The sequence below is a fragment of the Onthophagus taurus genome, chromosome 7 (assembly GCF_036711975.1).
Source record: "Onthophagus taurus isolate NC chromosome 7, IU_Otau_3.0, whole genome shotgun sequence".
Taxonomy (NCBI): domain Eukaryota; kingdom Metazoa; phylum Arthropoda; class Insecta; order Coleoptera; family Scarabaeidae; genus Onthophagus; species Onthophagus taurus.
The window spans coordinates 38,487,852-38,511,178 of record NC_091972.1 but is presented as its reverse complement, the minus strand read 5'-3'; the positions used below and the strand labels follow the sequence as shown (position 1 = coordinate 38,511,178).

Sequence of the window (23,327 nt, the reverse complement as noted above, 5' to 3'; positions counted from 1 at the left end):
TGATCTACAAAAATAAACCAGGCTTTGTAATGGTTCCAATTCATGATGTAGAATTTTATTAATCAATTAAAAAATCATTATTACACAATTCATGGTATAAAATTATTTTTTAAATTATCATTATACTCGGATATATAAGCTGAAATGAGTTATGTTTATGGCACTGTACTAGAACAGTACTAACAGATTAACATGAAACGGGTACATCAATTGAATTGGTTGTGTTTCATAACCAATTTACAAAATGTATACACGAATTTACATTAAGCAGTAATTGCGTTTTGGTCAAAAGAACACATCTTGTAGGATCTGATCCGTGACGCATTGGCAAATAAAAGCAATTCTTTCAAGCAAAAAATTAAATCTATAAACTTTTTCTATCTACGTCAAAACCTTATTTTTTCTTTTACATTATTGCAAAGGAAAAATTCTTATAAAACAAAAAAAAACAGAATAAAAGAATATTTGTTATTTAAAGATTGTTATTATAAGTTGACCTTGACATTCGTAGTTTTGCAAAAGACGTATAAATATGTTTCCTCTATTTATTTCTTTTTGTTGTCGATATACACTAAAAAATATTCATCATAAGATCGTGGAAATGTTCAAATGCAAATCACAAGAAAACGAACACAGCATAACCTTCGTTCGTTTCTCTTTACCCCAGTTCGTTTCGTCCCCGTATCTCACTTCTCATCGTATTGCGACATAACCAACGACGTACAATAAAGATAATAAGCGGTAACCGACTTTGCAATGTAAATCTCAAGGATGCTTTAATATCGCTCCTTGCGCAGGCTAAAAGACGTTTGTCGTCACGGACGGCAAATGCGTTTTAATTGTACTCACCTTGTCAAAAGATTACAACTAATCAGGTAAACTTGAGAAATAAAGTAAAGGTTTTCTTTATATAGCGGCACTTCAAAAGTAGGCAAATCAATCATTGAGATGCGTTTAGTTTTCAATAGAATTGTTGGCAGTCGATAGAGTCAGCGACGTGTGCAACGCGATGCAGACGTACAATCTTTTCTTTTCTTTTTGTTTTCAAAGTCGGACGTCATCTATCAGCATGGGCGAAGTTGTTGATGTTATTTGTACGAACCATCGACGGCGTGTTGCTAATGGAAAACGTATGTGTCGAGACAACATCGAACGCGGTGATTCAAACAAATATGGTGATCGTTAAAAAAACGCTAACGGTCGGTTTTATGTTATGTCTCTAGGACGAATGTCTAATTTGTCTCACATAAATCACTAAAAGTTAATTGTTAGTTTCAAACTAACCATTCAACTATTTACAATCTCTTTTCAAGTTAAACAAACTATAACAAAGTCTAAACAAGTGTAGGATCTACAGGGTCGCACACAATTACAATTATATCGAATCAATTCTAAAAAGAAGTACTTTTTAATTAGAATTAAATCTACGTGTGAGAAATTGCACGAGTTTCTCATCTTCTCAGGGAATAGAGAATATGAAAAGACGCGCAAGTAACAACCAATTAATACGCTATATTTATTGGAAACGAAGTAAACTTGCGGTCGATTTCCTCTTTTTATTGCACAAGACCGCAGATCTGGAGAGAAATAGCCGATGAAAATACACAATAGAAGTTTATCGGGAGTGCGATTCGCCGATTTTTAAAACCTCATAACCAAAGGGAAAGATTGAAACGCCGCAAAACGCGGATGGAAGGACAGACGAAGTCGATTCGCTTTAATTATTAATTAAAAGAGGAGAGACCTCGGATTCTTCTCCTATGTTCGAACGATTGTTTCGCGGCGGCGTGGAAATTAGCGTTGTAGATCACGGCTACCGTATTACAAAGTCCATAACTAATTTCTTTATTAGTTTACGCGCCGTGAACGGCTTCCAGCGGTGCTGAAACGAGCCGACTCGTTCTGCGTCCTGTGTGATTCCACCTCGGACTCCCCTGGTTCCTTATTCTTCTTATTATACTTCACCGCCAGAGGCTTCACCATGGGAACCGTTACCACTCAAACCTTAACCGTTTCTTTCTTTCTCTCTCACTCAATCTTTTTGTTTCCCTTTCCATTTGCAACAGGTAGCAAAATTATTACTGTGATTACTACACAACTACATTAATTGATTTCTACTATTCATTACAAAGATTTAAGTCACTAATATAACTACTTTTTCTCTTATTATTAAAAAAATAGTAATATATACCCAACATTAGAATTTAGATAAAAGTGGCAGGATAGATTTTGCTATAATTTAATTAATGGAGATGTTACATGATGCAGAACGGAGATATCCTTAATTATAAGATTATTGTAGTTTTTTACAGAAAATCTTAGCTGGAATTGATGATTATCAACTTGCTTCTACAAACTTATTCCGAACGGTAAGACTGGATTGTTGGTTGGATGAATGAGAAATTAAAATTACTGGCAACCAAAGAAAAAGGAAGACTTAGCGATACAATTTGGTATATGAAAAAGAATTAAAATCTATGTCAACAATGATGATGATGAAGCTTAAATGGATAACTATCGCACTCAATATTTTTTTTGTTACACCTTTTCATATTAAATTGGTGTCAAAATATTGTTTTCAAACTTTTATCACAAGATAACTAAGTAAATAAAAATCTCTTTTTCTGCAGAAAATAATTTCTTGCAGAATTCAAAAGTATGTGATAAAACATTACTATCGTGCACTACTATAGTACAACAAAGACTAGTGGTCACCACTCAAGTTCCTACAGTTTATTAAAAATCTTGCTTTCAATGTACAGAGATAGGGATTTTTCAAAATTTACTACATTCACTACACATTCGAACACCTGATTTAGTGCAGGACTAGATGCTTTGACGCTTCTCAATAATGCGTTGGGTCCACAGGGCATTTGATGATTTGCTCGGAATAGGTGCCATATGGAGGATTACTCATAACAGCCAGATATGGAGTAAGTTTCATCAGTGCAGTTATATTTTTACAAAACAGAAGGATTTATTATTATTATTATTATTATTATCATTGATCCTCTGCCATACGTTGTATTCTCCGACCAATTATGTTATCGGACAAAGATGAATTCAAAAGCAATTTCATTATAATCATAATGTTCATCATATCTACAATAGCCGGAAAAATAAGTTAGTCTGCGAATGTATGAGATATCTTAAGTTTCAAGATTCTGTAAGTTACCTTGTAGGATGCTTAACCTTACCGAAAATTTTGTGTCTTAGGCAGCCTCTGGCAAAATATTCACACAGTATATGTTCAGCAGTCTGTGACTCGTCGTCACAAAGTCGACAAGATTGATCCTCAGCTTGTCCAATATTGAAGAGGTGGTATTTTAGGCACGTATGACCGGTCAAGCCTGAGAGTGACCATAGGTCTCCTTTGCTGAAGCAGCATTACAGGTATACTTTATCCAAGCTTTGGTTCAAAACTACTTTTGAGGCGTGTTTAAAAACCGACGGAGCAATGAAACATCAACAATTATAATAAAACAAAATAAACCAAAACACAAATGTTCGAAATGCCTTCCATAAACCTCGATATATTTATTTTATCTAGTTTCGACGAAAAAAACGCTATTTAAGTGTCAGCCCTGGACACGTTTCTAATGGGATTCAGTGCTTTGTCATATTTTCCCTGGTTATTGGTTTTTCTTGAAAATTCAGGTCGTTTAGTGGATACCATAGATAAAGAGGTGAAACCAATGTGGGTTTTGCATTTTTGATCCATTAGAAACAATTTTTGTGAAAAATATTTTTTTCTATCGCTTTTAGTTTCACAGTTATGATGAACTTTAATTAATAACAAAAATCGTCAATTTTCATATTTTGGGGATTTTCACTTTCCAACTAAAAATTGGTTATAACTAAACTAAATCTGGTTACAGATTATACCATTTAGCTCAATTAGGAACAATTTATATTCAAAACATTTTCCTCCATCACCTTTTTATTTTAATGTTATCGACTTTCAAAATAAAAATCGTAATTTTTTACATTTTGGGGATTTTCGCTTTCTAACTACCAAATGATTATAATTAAGCTGGCTCTGGTTATGGATTGTCTTATTGGTTCATTATAACCAAATTATGTATTAAAATATTTTTCTCCCTCGTTCTTAATTTATGAGTTATGATAAACATTAACAATGAAAGTTAAAAATTTTGACATTTTGGGGATTTTCATTTTCTCCCTAAAACACAACTAAATCTAGACTCAATTTGATTATGGATTGTGTATTTTTGATCCATTAGCAACAATTTCTGTGAAAAATATTTTTTTCTATCGCTTTTAGTTTTTGAGTTATGATGAACTTTAATTAATAACAAAAATCGTCAATTTTGATATTTTGGGGATTTTCACTTTCTAACTAATAAGTGGTTATAACTAAACTAAATCTGGTTACGGATTATGCCATTTAGCTCTATTAGGAACAATTTATATCCATAACATTTTCCTCCATCACCTTTCATTTTAAAGTTATCGACTTTCAAAATAAAAATCGTAATTTTTTAAATTTTGGGGAATTTCGCTTTCTAACTACCTACCAAATGATTATAATTAAGCTGGCTCTGGTTATGGATTATGTCTTATTGGTTCATTATAACCGAATTATGTATAAAATGTTTTTCTCCCTCGTTCTTAATTTATGAGTTATGATAAATATTAACAATGAAAGTTATAAATTTAGATATTTAGGGGATTTTCACTTTCTCCCTAGAACACAACTAAATCTAGACTCAATTTGATTATGGATTATGTATTTTTGATCCATTAGCAACAATTTTTGTGAAAAATATTTTTTTCTATCGTTTTTAATTTTTAAGTTATGATGAGCTTTAATTAATAACAAAAATCGTCAATTTTGATATTTTGGGGATTTTCACTTTCTAACTAAAAAGTGGTTATAACTAAACTAAATCTGGTTACGGATTATGCCATTTAGCTCCATGAGGAACAATTTATATCCATAACATTTTCCTCCATCACCTTTCATTTTAAAGTTATCGACTTTCAAAATAAAAATCGTAATTTTTTACATTTTGGGGATTTTCGCTTTCTAACTACCAAATGATTATAATTAAGCTGGCTCTGGTTATGGATTATGTCTTATTGGTTCATTATAACCAACTTATGTATTAAAATATTTTTCTCCCTCATTCTTAATTTATGAGTTATGATAAACATTAACAATGAAAGTTAAAAATTTTGACATTTTGGGGATTTTCATTTTCTCCCTAAAACACAACTAAATGTAGACTCAATTTGATTATGGATTATGCATTTTTGATCCTTTAGAAACAATTTTTGTGAAAAATATTTTTTTCTATCGCTTTTAGTTTTTAAGTTATGATGAACTTTAATTAATAAAAAAATCGTCAATTTTGATATTTTAGGGATTTTCACTTTCCAACTAAGAAGTGGTTATAACTAAACTAAATCCTGTTACGGATTATGCCATTTAGCTCCATTAGGAACAATTTATATCTAAAGCATTTTCCTCCATCACCTTTCATTTAAAAGTTATCGATTTTCAAAATAAAAATCTTAATTTTTTACATTTTGGGGATTTTCGCTTTCTAACTACCAAATGATTATAATTAAGCTGGCTCTGGTTATGGATTATGTCTTATTGGTTCATTATAACCAAATTATGTATTAAAATATTTTTCTCCCTCGTTCTTAATTTATGAGTTATGATAAACATTAACAATGAAAGTTAAAAATTTTGACATTTTGGGGATTTTGATTTTCTCCGTATAACACAACTAAATCTAGACTCAATTTGATTATGGATTATGCATTTTTGATCCATTAGAAACAATTTTTGTGAAAAATATTTTTTTCTATCGCTTTTAGTTTTTGAGTTATAATGAACTTTAATTAATAACAAAAATCGTCAATTTTGATATTTTGGGGATTTTCACTTTCCAACTAAAAAGTGGTTACAACGAAACTAAATCTGGTTATGGATCATACCATTTAGCCTCATTATTAACAATTTATATCCAAAATATTTTCCTCCATCACCTTTCATTTTAAAGTTATCGACTTTAATAATAAAAATCATAACTTTTTACATTTTGGGGATTTTCGCTTTCTAACTAACAAATTGTAATAATTATGCCACCGCATTTCTGTTTGACAACTTTGCGATGGCAAATCTTAAGCGAAGTAACGAAAATTTAGATAATCTAAAGCTTTTCGAGTTAAAAACTATCTTGAGTCAACTCGGTATTGATGACCCGGGTAATAAAAATGACCTCAAAGATAAAATTAAGCGTGCACCTTGATGGATTAAATGTGATCGATGGACGTTATGACGTCGAAGGCGATACTTTAAAGAATTCAACGAGCAGCGATGTGACAGTGGTTAATAGAAACGAATGACATAAAAACATATAAAAAAATAATACTGTTCGATAAAGTCAAAAATATTGTTAACTCGTCTAACCCAATTCTTAAAATAAATTAAATTGTTAAATAAGAAAACATCTGAAGCGGTTATATCTGTTACTAGGCGTAAAGTAAAAAAAGTAAGATCAGGCATTGAAAGAAATTTGAGCTCCAAAAGCAACGTGGAAATTTAGAATACCTGTTCTGATTTGAATCCACAGCAATCCATCTCGGAAAAGAGTTCCAGAGTAGAGTTTCACCAAAGTTCGACTCAATAACTCCATCAGAAAACACTGATCGATGGTACCTCTTCAAAGAAACCTAAGATCCTCATTCTATCTATGGCCATCTATTGAGAAATAACCTAGGGAATAATTTCGATTCGTTGATTACTTTTGTCGAAAAAAGAGATGTTTTGGGAAGGTTCTGTAACAAATTCGCCGAGTTCTCCAGCCTGATAAAGATTTAAACTTCAGATCTGGAACTTCTTCTTTTTCTTGTGTACTAATTTTGTTATCTGGTATATCTAAATATTTTTGCGTGTCTGCATTATTTCGAGACTGTTTCTGGTTTTGTTATGAAAAAAGGTGGTGAAATAAATCTTGAATTAATCAAAATGATGATCTAAGCATTCTTTTCTCTTCTAGCTTTTAGTTGCTGTCGTCATTATTTTACCGGCGAGACGATAGCAACAAACTTTTTCCTTTATATTTCCACCTACTTCTAGGGCCCATATCTTCGTTATCTAGAAAGATAGCGAAAAACTAAGCACACGGTTGGAAAGCTTGGTCTTTTCTCTATCATAAACCGATATGATAGATCATAATCCGCCGATATGTTGATAATAAGAGCAAGAAAAAATAAGAAACGTCGAGCTGCATTCAATTTACCTCAGAATTACCAAACTTCACGGCCTTGTGCAGCCGTTACCAGATAGAAATTCAATAAATGGTTTACATATTCGGAAAGAGCTGACCTTCGACTATCTTATTCCGAGTTTTCGTCCGCCAATATCTATCAGCGTCTGTAAGAAAAACCCACCTGAAAAAGCCCCTACCGATAAAAACATGCAAATATTTCTTGCACTAATAACTTTCCTATTTGACAGGGAGAAAACTCTACAACTATATTCAGGTTATGGACAATTTCCTGCTCTTTCCAACTATGTGTGACACACCGTGATCACACGTTTGCACAATCCTTTTTTCTGACTATGAACTACCTAAACCACGAATTTTTGCAGCGGCTAAACCACGCTTAGGTCAATAACTAACTCTCTTGTATGACGGGAAGAAAACTCTACAACTATATTCAGCTTATGGAAAATTTCCTGCTCTTTCCAACGGTTCCAACGCGTTTTTTAAATTGATGAACTGAGTTAAAATGCAAAGTTGGTAACGTTACCAGATTCCAAACCATCAAGACACAATTCAACAATTCGAGTCTAAAATCACTCAAATTCTTCCAGATTCTGATAAAATTGGTGTAACATGAAATAATTTTTCCTTTTTGAACAGTTTAACATGTTTCTAAACGTAAAACTAAAACTAGAACTAACACTAGCACTATCACTAGAACTAACACTAGACCTAGAACTAGAAACTTTCGGGTTCGCTTCCAACTTATTTTCTGAAGAAGGTTGCAACATGGCACCCGAAACATCAAACATTTTTTCAAAAAACGCACGGCTCAACCCGAAAGTTTCTAGTTCTAGGTCTAGTGTTAGTTGTAGTGATAGTGCTAGTGTTAGTTTTAGTTTTATTAACACCTGCCGTGAAAGCCTTCGTACTTATATGTTTTTACACGGTTTTAAATAAATTAAGGGTGAATGAAAAATTATCTGTCAACATGAAATGAAGTTAGGATTCTCTCTGGGGTAAAACTTTGTTCCAATTTTCCCTTCATCAAATAAGAAAGTTAGGGTAAAAAGTGATTGCGTTCTGCTACCTGTAGGTTGTCTTTCAGGTGCGTTTCTTTTACAGACGCTGGCAGATATTGACGGACGAAAACTCGGAATAAGATAGTCCAAGGTCAGCTCTTTTCGAATATGTAAACCATTTATTAAATTTCCATCTGGTAACGGCTGCACAAGGCCGTGAAGTTTGGTAATTTTGAGGTACATTGAATGCAGCGCGACTTTCCTAATTTTTTTCGCGCTATCATTATCAACATATCATTATATTATTACATTATACGAAATTATCAGTAATAGTGTTTTAAATTTATTTAGTCTACAACCTATTTCAATGAAGGAGATTGATGATGCTATAATTAAGCTAAAATCAAAACGTACAGAGGGGCCGGACGGACTTCCCTCGTATATTTATAAAGGCTGCAAAGAATCGTTTCTAACACCCTTATATATCATCTTTAACTTATCAATTTCAACAAATACATTTCCAAATCAATGGAAACTTGCAAGGGTTACGCCAATTCATAAATCAGGCCACACGGGCGATATAAAGAATTACAGACCTATTTCGGTAATTTCTTGTTTCGCAAAAGTTTTCGAGCAAATAATTTATCACAGAATATTTGATCATGTTAAAATTGCGTTACATATTGACCAACACGGATTCATTCCTAACCGCTCTGTCGAGACCAATTTGTGTATCTTTTCTGACTATGTGTCCAGAGCGTTAGATACAAAAAGTCAAGTTGACGTTATATATACTGATTTTGCAAAGGCGTTTGATAAGGTCGATCACGATACCCTTCTACGCAAGCTGGCGCTTTATGGTTTCTCTTATCCAACTCTTAATTTCTTTGTATCGTACTTATCCAATAGGAATTACTATGTCACATATAAAAACACACTCTCAGATGTGTTGGGGATAGATTCAGGGGTTCCGCAGGGAAGCAATCTGGGACCTTTATTGTTTCTATTGTTCATAAATGATTTACCTTTGCTAATTAATCCATCTAGATGCTTACTCTTTGCGGACAATCTGAAAATATTCACATCTGTTCGTGATATAAGTGACTGCCAGTCCTTACAGTCTGATCTGGATAATGTATGCGATTGGTGTCAGCTGAACAAGCTTCACTTTAACGTGGCCAAATGTGAATCAATGACATATTTTTTAGGGAGGAAGCCGATAGAATTTGTGTACAGAATAGATAATATAAATTTTTAATCAGTTGTCAGAAAGAGGGACTTAGGTATTATTTTTACCAACAATTTGTGCTTTGCCGAGCACGTGAAAACCATAACTGACGCAGCACTTCGACTCTTAGGATTTATTATAAGAAATGCTTACAGTTTTTCAAATGTGGAGACGTTAAAATTATTATTCAATTCATTGGTGCGATCTAAATTAGAATACGCGGTAATTGTATGGGATCCTGGATCAGACCTTTATTCAAAATAAGTTTATTCGGTATACTTATTACAAACAATTTAATGCCTTTATCGGGTTCAGATCGTACGAATTTGCGCGTACATTATTTGATATAACTAAGTTATCTATTAGAAGGAAAATCATATCGCTTTGTTTTCTATGTAAAATATTAAACAATAAAATAGATGCACCTTTAATCTTGGAAAAGATTGGTTTTTACGTGCCGGCATATTGTGGACGATTGAAAAATCTATTTTACATTCCCCGCTTTACCACTGAACTCAGAAGAAATTCTCCTTTTATTAGAATTCTCTTGTTATATAACAAACTATCTATGGCTTCCTTCATCCCACTATTTGGCGTTGATGTAAAAACAGTAAAAAAGAATTTGATGTCTGTGATGAACGTTGCAACCGCCCAGTGCAGTGGCTGATCTTATAGAATCTTATTATAGTTCATAATTCTTCGCGCATTCTGTTCCATTCCTCTGTTCTGTTTTACGTTATTGTTTTATTTTGTATCATTTTGTTTCTTTTTACTTATTTGCTTTTTTATTGTTTGCTTACAAATCGAGTACGGCTTAGTTTAATATTTAGTTCAATTTTGTTTAATTATTATGTAGTAATTCCGAAATCTGTAATTAGGGGAAACCCTGTTTATTTTTGAAATAAATAAATATCGGCGGACAAAAACTCGGTTTAGGATAGAGAAAAGACCAAGCTTTCCAACCGTGTGCTTAGTTTTTCGCTAGCGTTATAAGTAACAAAGATATCCGTCCGAAAAGTAGATGGAAATACAAAGGTAAAGTTTGTTGCCAACTGTAGGCTCTTTTTTAGGAGCGTTTTTTTACAGACGCCGACAGATATTGACGGACGAAAACTCGGAATAAGATAGTCCAAGGTCAGCTCTTTTCGAATATGTAAACCATTTATTAAATTTCCATCTGGTAACGGCTGCACAAGGCCGTGAAGTTTGGTAATTTTAAGGTAAATTGAATGCAGCGCGACGTTTCTTATTTTTTCTTGCTCTTATTATCAACATATCGGTGGACGAAAACTCGGTTTAAGATAGAGAAAAGACCAAGCTTTCCAACCGTGTGCTTAGTTTTTCGCTATCTTTCTAAATAACAAAGATATGGGCCCTAGAAGTAGATGGAAATATAAAAGAAAAAGTTTGTTGCTGGGCGATTTGTTGCTATCGTCTCGCCGGTCATTATTTTTATTTCTTTTATAGAACTTTATTTCTCCTTGTATATCCAGTTGTATCTGCATTCTTTCAGTTTATAATAAATCTTTTAACTATTACATGTAAAAATCAAATTGAATCATAGCAATGTAATTTTGAGTATTAAACAACCAACAGCCAACATATGGCTTGGTATTGTAAAACCTTAACATCAACTTTTCTTTATGACCTTAAACAGTTCTATTGCTTTATTCTGACTCGATTTGGATAAAACTTTATTTTGTTTAAACCTTATATTCAAAATACGACATAAACCGCTGAAGCTTTTAAAAATCATTATTGTTTATCTGGAAACTTAAAATTTGCTATAACCTAATTTCAAACGCTCCTTTATGACCTCAAAAAGTTTCATTTCTTAATTCCTACTCGTTTTGAAAAAAATAAGAATTTATTTAACTGCTTTATCAACAGACGTCAGATTAATTAGGTGGTTTTAAAATATATATAGATAATAAATTGATCACCATAGAAACTTAAGATTTGATATAATCCAATCTTAATAGTTCCGTTTTCATTAATTGCATTATATTATTAACAAACGTTCTCAAGGTTTTCAATCTCAAATCGACTAGCTTAAAGTCTTATTTATTCTATCATTGCCATATAAATATGCAAAAAAGTTGAATGTATATTATTTCAATTAATTATAGTTTAAATTAAGCACCGATTTATCAACATACAACATTTTTAAGCGATATTTCTTAATGCACAGCTCAGAATTCATGAAAGTCAAATTGAGTAATTAAATATGTATATAATCGGATGTACATTTATTCTTAATAATTTTAAAGATATATGTTTTTTTTTGGATGAACCAATACAAAGAAAACGATGTCAAAATAAGAGTAGACCATCGTTGGATTTTGAAAAGGGTGGAGTCCCTTTAAGAGTCGACGATGTGTAAAAGTAGCACTCAGCGAATCCGTCCACTACGGGGTCCATTGTCGTAGGACAGGATGTCAACTGAATGTAGCCACGGGCCTTTACCCTCTTCTGCCCGTTTGCAAAACACACAAACACGGATTAGTAGGATATGGGAAACCGGAAAATAGGATCATAATCCCTGCCTATTATGTGACGATATCCCGTTGATTCACTTTGAGAAGGTTACCGAGTACCATATGCTGCTCAGATATTTACTTTTATGACCAAATAAATCACGAAAATAAATCTCAAAAAAAAAGATCCATAAGCGGACAATTTCATAATGAGTATAATTCAAAACACTCACAACCCGGAAACGTTATGGTTACTTTACGTTTCTCAGCATCTCTCCTTTTCTTATACAGGTTCTTTTTTTTTGTTGGCGGATTGACATTAGAAGGTAACCATTGTGTGAAGCTGGACTCTCGTAATGTGAAAATAATTACATACATATCTCGGCCTCGCTAACGTCAAAACTGTGCTCTACAGATTCCGGAATTGTATATATGTTGGGTACTTTTAACCTTTCAATACACACGCGCAGACTATCAGTCCGACCATTAGCACGTCTTCAGATGTTAATCCCGAATATTTCTAGTTCTAGATCTAGTTTTAAGTTTTAATTGTTATTCAGCACTAGAGTGTTGTATATTTTTTATCGAACTAAAAGTCTGTCAGCATTAAATAAAAATGACTGTTAAGGTTGGGTGCGGTGATTGTTAAGGTGTTATGTATGGCGTTATACTTATGTTAATGTGGATGATTATAACTAGAATAAGTACATAAACAGTAAGAAGATATACCGATTGAGATTTTATTATCATAAATAACAGGTTGTGGGCCCAGAGTAAAGCAATTCTCTCAAGTGACGCAATAAAAAGTGGCGACACAAGTAATATATCTACAACTGGAGGGAGGAAATATATCACGGAGATGGATGATACAAAATTACATTCAATGTTTAGCGAACAGAATACGTTAAGAAAGATACAAAGACAAAATGCATATTAGTACAATGTGGATAAGTTTAAAGGCCATACTTGAAATGCAAAGTCCTCTATCAAAATTATTATATCATGAAGAAGCTGTTAAAGTTAAAATATAAATCAGGAAATTTACAGGATTTTGTACAGGTAGAAATGTTATTACGAGAATTAGAAGCTCAACAAGAACGAAGACAAGATGATAGCGATAAAACATGTTTCCTAATACTAACAATGCCTGATAAATTTGATGTAGTTATAACAGGATTAGAGACAATGTCAGAAGGTCTTTCCTAGGAGTTTGTCAAAAACTCTACTACGAATGTGGTAAATCAGGTCATTTCAGTTAATCAGGAAATCACTACATGGTAGAGGAAGGGGAAAGAGTAGAGGCAGAGGACAAGGTGCAAAAAATGAGCAAGGAGCTAATTATACTAACGAAATAACTGAAGAAATCTTATTTATTGCTTCAACGAATATCGAAAGAACATTTTGTTCATCAACAAGGATTGACATAAATTCATTATGGATAGTGGTGTATTGGATCATTTGGTAAAAGAAGATTTAGAGAAATAAATAACAGATGTGGAGCATTTATCAACTGATATCAATATAAACATTGTAAATGGAAATAAATTAACTGCGAAGAAAGTAGCAAAATTACGAGTACAGTCAGGTGAAACAATTATTAGGTTTAATGCTTTAATTGTTAAAAATCTAGCAGATAATTTGGTGGCTACTAATCAAGGTAAGACAGTTGATGATCTGGTAAAAACAGATAATAAAAAAACTAAAACTAGAACTAACACTAGCACTATCACTAGAACTAACACTAGAATGTTTGTCAAACATTTTGGAAGCCTTCGTATTTAGATAATAAAAAGTTAGATGTAAGATTTAAAGCAGAACAAAAGATATACATAGCTAACATTCAAATATATGACAATAGAAACATTTCTTACTCAGCTAAAGCAAAAGAATTCTGGCATAAACGCTTAAGAATTTAAATAACTCTTATCTAAAATCAATGGGTTTAGAAGTTAGTGATGAAGCCTGCGAAGCTTGTATAGAAAGTAAGGCTAAAAGATTACCATTCAAAACTGTCGGTATGCCAAGGTCAAAGAGAAAGGAATTCTTCCTTAACAATGCTTACTACATACAGATAATGGAGGGCCAGTAAAAACTCCAACACTAAATGGTGAAAAGTTTTATCAAATAATACACATTTTGTCACTGTGTACTTATTAAAATCAAAGGCAGAGGCCGCAGATAATATAATGAAGTATGTCAGACAACACTCAGCAGAAGGAAACAAGTGCTCAAGAATTTGTGCAGATTGTGGGGGAGAATTCAGTTCCCATATACTAAAGAATTTTTGTATACAACAATAAAATGGAGTAAGTGAAAGAAGCAATTTTACTTTAGTAAGCAGAGTGAGAACAATCTTGTCAGAGACTAATCTTCCAAAGTATCTCTGGGGGGCAGTAATTCAATGTGCTGCATATCAGCTTAACAATTATCCAATAAAAACACTACAAGGAAAATTACCGGCAGAAATTTATCATGGAAAAGTTGATTTAAATAGGTTAAGAATTTTTGAATCAAGAACATGGTCCTATAAATTATCCGTATGACATGATAAAAACAAAGGTAGTAAAATGCAGTGTAATTGGATATGAAAAAACAGGTTATAGACACTTTGGTAAGAAAAGACAAACAAAATAATAAATTCAAGAGATGTTCAATTTGATGAAAATGGATCATTATTTAGTATGAGAAGAAAATGTGAATGGGCAAAATGAATTGATTGAAAAAAGAAGCCTAGAAGAAGATGACCGAAAAACAAGTGAAGATAATGAAAGAGTAATAGAAGATGAAGAAAATGAAACAGAAGCAGAATATTCAGATGAAAAGTCAAGTAAAGGGTTAGGTAACATATATACAAATGAAAGGAAAGTCCAAATTCCTTCCAAATTTAACGACTATGAACTGTATACTGCGTACTGTTACTATACAGGTAATTCATTGACGTACAATAAAGCTGTCAATTCAGGAGAAGAATAGAAACAAGTAATCAATAAGGAAATAGAAGCACTACAGCTACATGGCCTTAGATACCAGCTGATCTACCCAATGGAGAAAAAGCAATAAATACTCGATGGGTATTTAGGACCAATCAAGATGGGAAAAGAAAAGCTAGGTTAATATTAGGTGTCTAAATGTCCTGAATCCTGAAGGAGTTGAATACAAAAAAGGAAATAGCCTCAAATTAATCAAAAGCTTATATGAATTAAAAGCTGCATCGCGTAAATGGAATGAAATATTTCATTTATTTATTGAAAAAATTGGATTGAAAAGATCAGGTAGTGATTTCTGTTTGTATCAGGGCGAATAATTAAAACTACTCATATGGGTTGACGACATAATTATCACAGGAGAATTATCGAGAGTAGAAAATTTAGTATTAGTACTGAGACATGAATTTAACATCAAAGATTTCGGTGGATTAAGAAATTTTCTGGGAATGAACGTAAATAGATACGATGGTAAGATCACAATTCACCAAAAAGAATTTATTGACAAAATTACAATTAAAATTCAATATCAAAGACTGTAAAGGAAATAGTTAGTTCTAGTTTTAATTGTTATTCAGCGCTAGATTGTTGTATATTTTTTATTGAACTAAAAGTAGAACTAACACCGTCTTAAGAGTCGCACGGCTAAACCGGAATGATTCTAGTTCTAGGTCTAGTATTAGTTCTACAGAGCGTTCAACAATGATTGTAAGGTGTTTGAATTTCCCGCTTTTGCGTTTAATTTTTAAGGTTGGTATGAGAAAACTAATAAACATAGGCGTATCATAGAAAAAATTTCGAAGGCATTAAACAATTTATGCGGTTAAAAAATTTTTGTTTACAATTTATCAATGTGTAACTTTACTAACAAAATTTACAAATGTGTATGAAATCAATTAATATTTATTCACATTTTGTCATAATAAATGTTGAAACTTGTTAACTCGAAAGCAATTAAAACATACCACGCCACTGATTGTTAAAAATACGTCGAAAACGTCAGCCGGTACCAATGTTGTTTGTCAAATGTTACTAAAAGTCAAGCGCGCCAAATTCAAACACCTTACAATCATTGTTGAACGCTCTGTATTACTAGGGTTAATTCTAGTTTATTGTTGTATATTGTTGCTGAACTAAAAACTAGAACTAACACTAGACCTAGAACTAGAAAGTTTACTAGAATGTTTCTAGTTCTAGGTCTAGTGGTAGTTCTAGTTTGAATTGTTATTCAGACCTAGAACTAACACCAGACCTAGAACTAGAAACATTCGGGTTTAGCCGTCTTAAGAGACGCATGGCTAAACCCGAATATTTCTAGTTCTAGCTCTAGTATAGTAAAAAATTCAAAAATTAAGGTTGGTATTAATATTTAAAAATTAAATTGCTATCTTCAATGTTGCTAACTTCGGGTTTAATGTTTTTTATTCTAATTTTTTTGTATTTTGACATAAGTGAAGATTACAAATATGTCAAAATTGATGTTGACGTTTCAAACCGGAAGTGATTGTATTTCCATTAATATTAAAGTTAAATATGTCGAGTTTGGACTAATTTTAAAGGATTTTTTATGAAGTTGACAAATATGTCAAAATTAAATGTTGAAAGTTCGAACCTTTTGGTTTTTTGAAATAAATGCGATAAATTTGTGCCAAATGATCACCTAAATGAAGGTTGAGAGCCTTTACAACGCTTTTCTGCAGGAATCTATTAGCAAAAATGTTGTCCACACATCTTTTACCCCCCACCCTTGAAGGTTCATCAAACATGGGATACAGACCATACTCTAACATAGTACTTAGAAAATTTTTCTTCACTTTTGTTTTTTCGTTTACACAAATATTGAAGTCTCCAAGTATTAATATACTTTTATTAGCTTGTGTATTTGTTGTATAATCTGAAATTTTTTGCAGCCGTTCAAAAAACTCCTCGGCATCACCATCAGGAGGGTGGTATATTTGTACAATTATCGATTTTAATTTTGGAATTAATACTGAATATAGCTCCAAACAGCGTTTTTTATTAAAGTCAGATAAATCAAATATCTCAAAGAGTTCTTTTTTTTGTTCCTTTATAATAATAGCCACTCGACCGTGTCTACATGATGTTCTACAATTGTAGGTCGCAAGTTTGTATTTTGGCAGATTTAAGGTATTAATTGTTGTCTCTGACATCCAATGTTCTGTAATTCCTAATATGTCTGTATTTGAGTTTGTTTTAAGTACATATTGAAGCTGGTTGATTTTTATTGATAAACCTTGTACATTAATGTTTATTAGATTCACCATTTTTTTGTGTTTGTTGATAATTTATTTATTGTACTATTTAATATTTCCTTCTTAGAATTTTTTAACCTGTGTTTAGTTTTCTGGCAGTTTTGAAGAAAAAACGATTTATTTCTGTACCACAAGGCCATATATCAGATGATTTTACCGTTTCTAAATGCAACAAGTTAAAAGTGATTTTGAAAGATGAATACTCGTCTGGTCTTCTAGCCTTCAGTTTTTCACATTTGACGTTTTCTATGCCTTTTGAAGATAAATACTCTGATACATCTTTTTCTTCAGTTTCAACAGCTAAGCCGCAAATACGTAAGTGAGCTAATCTGTCTATACCCTTGATCATTAGAGTATTTTGAGCTGAACCATGAATTATATTTTTATTATTTTTTCTTTTACGATAAGTAACTGTCTGAAAATCATCATTCTGTAATTTCATTTTATTTATTTCTAATAATAATAATAATAATAAACAAACTTTATTGCCATAAAAGAACAAAGGAAAATTGTACATTATTATAATTATCCTATATTAGCGGCGGTAGTGTAACAAAAAAAAAAAAGCAAAGATGATTATAACAATGACAGTGGAAAACAAATCATAAATTCAATTCTGACAAACGGAACGATTTATCGTCAAAGACGATATCTTCCAATCGACCCAGTCTAAACTATATTACAATGATACCACCAGATATACAGAATAGTAAGTAATTAACGCACGCATAATTAACCAAAAGCGAAAAAGAAAAAAAAACAAACAACAAAAAGGAGGGAAGAAAAGTGTAAGAAATGCACAGAGTAACAAAGCAGAAAAGAAAGAAGGTGAATAAGGAACATAGGAAAGAAAGTAGAAAAGAAGAAAAGGAAGTAAAATATTACAAGATCGCAATTTGACGGGAGAAGAGGAAATGTGTAAGACAAGTCTTGAAAGATGACAGGGTTGGAGCGTTTCTAATATCCATGGGGAGACCATTCCAGAGGGATATGGCGTACAGCGTAAATGACCTGTGGTATAAATTCGTATGATGTATTGGGAATAGAAGAATTAAGTCCGATTGCGAACGAGTGGGACGCTCGTGTGATGATAAGAATTTAAAATTATTAAATAAGTACTGTGAACTCTGAGTCTTAATAATCTTATAGAGACTTGTTAACACACGGAAGGACCGACGGTTTACGTACGTAAGCAAACGTAAGTTATTGCGGTAAGGAGTAATATGACAATATTTTCAAAGATCGAATATAAAATCAAGATGTGGCAAAATCAGCGAATAACAGAGGTTGCGTCGAACGTAAGGTGGAAGAAAACACTTAAATTTACGGAGGGAGTGGAAACAAGAGTAAACCCTCTTACAAATCGCCTGAACCTGGGGGCGCCAAGACAGTGCAGAGTCCATCATGACTCCAAGATTCTTAATTACATCCGAAAATTTAATGACGGTATCACCAAGTAGAAGTTGCGAGTTAGCAAAAGTAGCCACCCTGCTCCGTAGAGGATTTGTACCAAATATTATGGCTTGGGTGTTATTAGCATTGAGCTTCAAACCGTATAGTTTAGACCACTCAAGCACTCTCGCAAGATCATTATTAATTCGCTCAATAGCTTGAGGAAAGTCATCAACTGTTGTATCGGTATAGATCTGCAGGTCATCCGCGTAAAGATGAAAATTTGAAGAAATAACCTTGGTGACATTATCAATGAAGATAGAAAACAGCAACGGACCGAGAACACTGCCCTGGGGCACACCACAAGAAAGCTCAAAGCGGTTGGAAAAGGTTGAATTGGCACGGACACACAGTGTGCGATGCGAAAGATATGAATGAAACCATGAAAGACTCGAGGAAGAAAAACCAATAGATGAAAGTATAGAAAGAAGAAGATCGTAATCGACAGAGTCGAAGGCTTTGCTGAAATCAAGTAGAACCAAAATAGTGAGACGACGATTATCACAGGCAAGTCTTATATCATCCGTGATCTTGATCAAGGAAGTAGTAGTACTACGACCCCGTCGGAAACCAGACTGTTTGTCACTGATCAATCGATGCTTCTCAAGAAAATCATAAACCTGGGTATACACAATACGCTCAAGAACCTTTGACAAAAGAGAAAGTATTGAAATAGGACGATAGTCGCTAGCCAAAACTGGAGTTTTCAATTTGGGAATGGGAACAACCTGAGCATGTTTCCATATAGATGGAAAAGAGGATGATTCAAAAGAAAAGTTAAAAATATGATTCAGCGGAGGCAGAACAGCATCTAGTATTGGCAAGATCTGTTTTAGACAGATAAAGTCAGCACCAGAACACGTAGAGCGGGTTTGAGTGAGAGCCTCACGAACAACCTCCGAGTCAACCATAGTCAATGAAAAGCTACGTGCATCATCCACGCTCCCATTCTCTGATGCACAAATGGTTTGAATTAAGGTAGCCTTCTGAGTAGCGTCTAGCGTTACCGGCGGTTCGGCAAAATAGCTGGCCAACAAGTTAGGATTCGGAGTGGATTGCGTGAGTTTGCTGTCAGTGACGCCAAGAGATCGCAAGGTCTTCCAAAATGTAGTTGGTGTCGACACAGATAATTTCCAATAAAAATATTTTTTTTTTAGCATTTTTGCATTTGTGATTGCACCTATTACGCAAAGAACGATAGCAGTCGTAGTTATTTTATTTATTTCATCACCTGAAGGAGTATTGGCTGCTTACTAATTATTATTTTTTTTTTAATTGTTTATTTTAGTTTTTTCAGAGAAATTTTCTTCTTGATCTTGATTCTGTTCCGCAAATATGTGAGCTTATGATGCGAATGGGTTAATTTATATGGATTTAATACAAAAAGGTAAATAATAAAATTGGGATAATAAATTTTAAGTCTAATAACTTCTAACTAAACGCAATCTTTTGCCTGACTATAGTTTCTATTGGCAATTATGGACTAATTATGGCGTGTGACTATGTAAATTCATGTAGTGGAGGGTTAAGAAGTAATGTTACCGCTTAAAATTTTTGGTTGTTGTATAAAGCGGTACCCTAAATGGTAAGAAACGTGAGCCGCCGTTCGTCACCTGCCCGATTGACGTGAACGAATACCACCCATTTGTAATATTAATGAGTCGAGATGCATTAAGAAAATTAACTCGATCGGTGCGAATACGTCGTTTAACATATCATTATTAATCTTTATAAAAATAAAATTTCGCATAACTAATAAAGACAAATATTTCTTATTAATGTATCGATAATTTAAAATAGAACACTACAATTTTAACGTTATGAACAATAATTATGTACCATACAAGTCGTTAATACGTCCGAGGCATGGTAATAGCCTTGTCGCAGTCGCTTTGATAAATTCAATTACCCTAGAAAAAGGATCAACTTACAAGAGTCGCAAGTCGCCAAGGCAATTTATCTATCTTAAAGCGTATACCGGTCGTGTCTATCAATTAACATTAACCGAGTTCAGTTCGCGGAGTTAAGCTTTTGCGTAAAAGTACCACGTCCTTAGAGGTATTTTTACTAATCATTCTAAATCAGACTTTTTAGTTAGTTGCAAAGAAGAATTTTGACTTCATAAAATGTATAGAAAATCAATTAATTTGCGGTTAAGTCTCGGTATCGAGTTTCTAACAATTTTATTAATAATTCGTATTAATAGAAATAATTAAATATAAGTGGTCTTGAAATTAATTTAGCTTTCCGGCGGATCATACTCTATCTAAATTTCTTTCTGGTTAAAATAAATTAATTAGTTTTTGTTATGAGTTGAAACCACTTCCCGTTGATGACGTATCACTCACCGATGAGGTCTCTTCGCGGATGCACACACCATCACGAAGAGGCCGAAGGTGTTGCTCGTTGGTTCGGTGCGTGTGATATAATTACCCGTGTATTGTCTGAAGATTAATGACACCGCCGGAGGAATCCGACGGCTTCTGTATGATTGCCCCTGTTGTTGGGTAACTATCGAATAATCAAGTGTGACCATATCGCATTCTGCCCCTGGACGGGAGGCCCTTGATGAAGAAAAAGAATAAAGAAGACAAGTTTTATTGTTGTTGTAGTATACGCTTTTTGTTCAGTTTTCGTTGATTCGGTTCTTCTCCTCGGCAGGTCCGCGCTTTCATCTTCTCTCCACGGCCCGTTGTTTTAATTACGTTCGTTTTTTTAGGTTGTATCGAGTGTGAAATCCCGATATCCAATTAAAAGAGTTTCACGCGTGCTGCGGTAGGTCAACGTTCGTTAAAAAAAATACTCAAAAAAAAAACTTTCACGTCCTCGTCCCATTCTTTCTTATTAACCATAAGGTTAATAATCGAAAAAATAACATCTTTAATACACCCAATTTGTGAAATTACAAACCAACGAAACAACATGATAATACAATAAGGGCGAAAACATGATCGACATACGTTTGGCACGCTTCTCGTTTGGCGACAAAAGACACCGAAGCACATTGGCAACGAGCACGCGCCAAAAATTAAAATATCGCCCGTACGGAATCGGTAAATTACAGCAATTGAGTCCCTCGAAGTCGTTTAGGGCCGTGAGGAGGAAATTACACGTTGCTATACGAAAAGAGGGAAACATAACGGTCCGCGCGGGTCGACAATAAAAAAAATGCGCGTAAGAAGAATCCGGAGGGCGGCGAATGGGTCTCCCTCTCAATGGTGCTATGAATGGTGCCCTAAGTCCGCCGGTTCTTGTGTGTACACCGTCGCCGAGGATCATATAACACGTACCTGAATTGTGCGCGATTTTTTTAACCGGGACCCAGCTTTTTGTCCAACACAGTTCGGTGGGTGTTCCCAGAAGCTTCCGGAATAAGTTGTTTTACAAGAGACTGTACTGGATTGAGAGCAGCTTCACTCTTTTTCTAGCCGAGTCAGCCGTCTAAGCAGACGACGAAAAATAAACCCTCACCAAACATTATCACAAATCTTTTATGTATTTTTTTTATAGCAACGAACCATTTAAAACGATTAGATTACATAAATTTACATGGATTCGCACACTAACCATAAAAGTTGAATCATTTATCATTATATATTTGCAGTTATTTGATAAACAAGTTTTTTAAATTATACGAATTATCTAATACATAGTAAAAAGCACAGACTATATCAACTTTGAACGAATTGAAAGTTACAAGTTTAGTCAGTGTCATTGAATGATGTGCAATATTGTCTATGTTGCTTATCTTAGAAGGTAAAATATTATTATTCATATTTAGTAGACTGATTCATTTATTACCATTTTGCTTATTGTTTATTTTGGAACATTGTTACTTAGCCTAATATGATGTTATTACATTATCTTTCATTAGAACTTGTGAAGACAGTGATATGCTATATGGATTTGAACTGTATCTCGATTTCTTAAACCCGTTTTGTTCATCTACACACATAACATATATACAGTAATATTTAATTATTTAAACTAATATAACATACTTGCAAGTAGGTCATTAACTAATGATTCAAAGGGTACTTAAATGATGAGTATTACTGACATATCAGATGAAAACGTAAAGTAGAACTGTTTAGTTAGCAACTGGATATTTAAGTGGACTTATAGGGAAGATAAAGAAGGCAAAATGTGTGTATCACTAATAGTGAAGATTCTTTCAATAATATGTATTAGTAGCAAAATAAATAGCTCGACAATAATGTTATAAGAGAAGTAATATCCAAGGATAAATAACATTTATTGGTGTGTCAAAGTTATATTTCAGTGATTATGAGAATCCAGTAATTGCATCTAAAATGTATTATGTGGAAGATTTATTGTCTTCTTTAAAAAGTCCATAAATTAGGCAATGATTAAATTCAAAGCTTAGGAAATCTTTCTATGAAACAAGTTAAACGTGACATCAAATTATGGTTTAGATATGATATTGGAGACTTGGAGATAATAATAAACTGACCGAAAAGATTAGAAATGTAATACTACGATGACATACTATTTACTACTATATTTTTTAGTTAAATCAAAAGAAGAGTAAGTGAAATGGTTTAGTGTGTAAAAGGTTTAATAGTTATTAATTGGAGAAACACAAATTATCACGACAGTAATAAGCTGAATATTGGTATATCAATT

The 23,327-nt window shown here is 33.2% G+C and overlaps 1 long non-coding RNA gene across 1 annotated transcript; it reads left to right on the top strand.

Annotated features, from left to right (window-relative positions):
* The first annotated feature begins 17,337 nt into the window (after positions 1–17,337).
* On the top strand, positions 17,338–20,434 carry LOC139430696 (uncharacterized). Its single transcript, XR_011641078.1, has 3 exons — positions 17,338–17,543; positions 19,969–20,067; positions 20,144–20,434. It is a non-coding gene; the product is annotated as an uncharacterized lncRNA (long non-coding RNA).
* Positions 20,435–23,327: the final 2,893 nt, after the last annotated feature.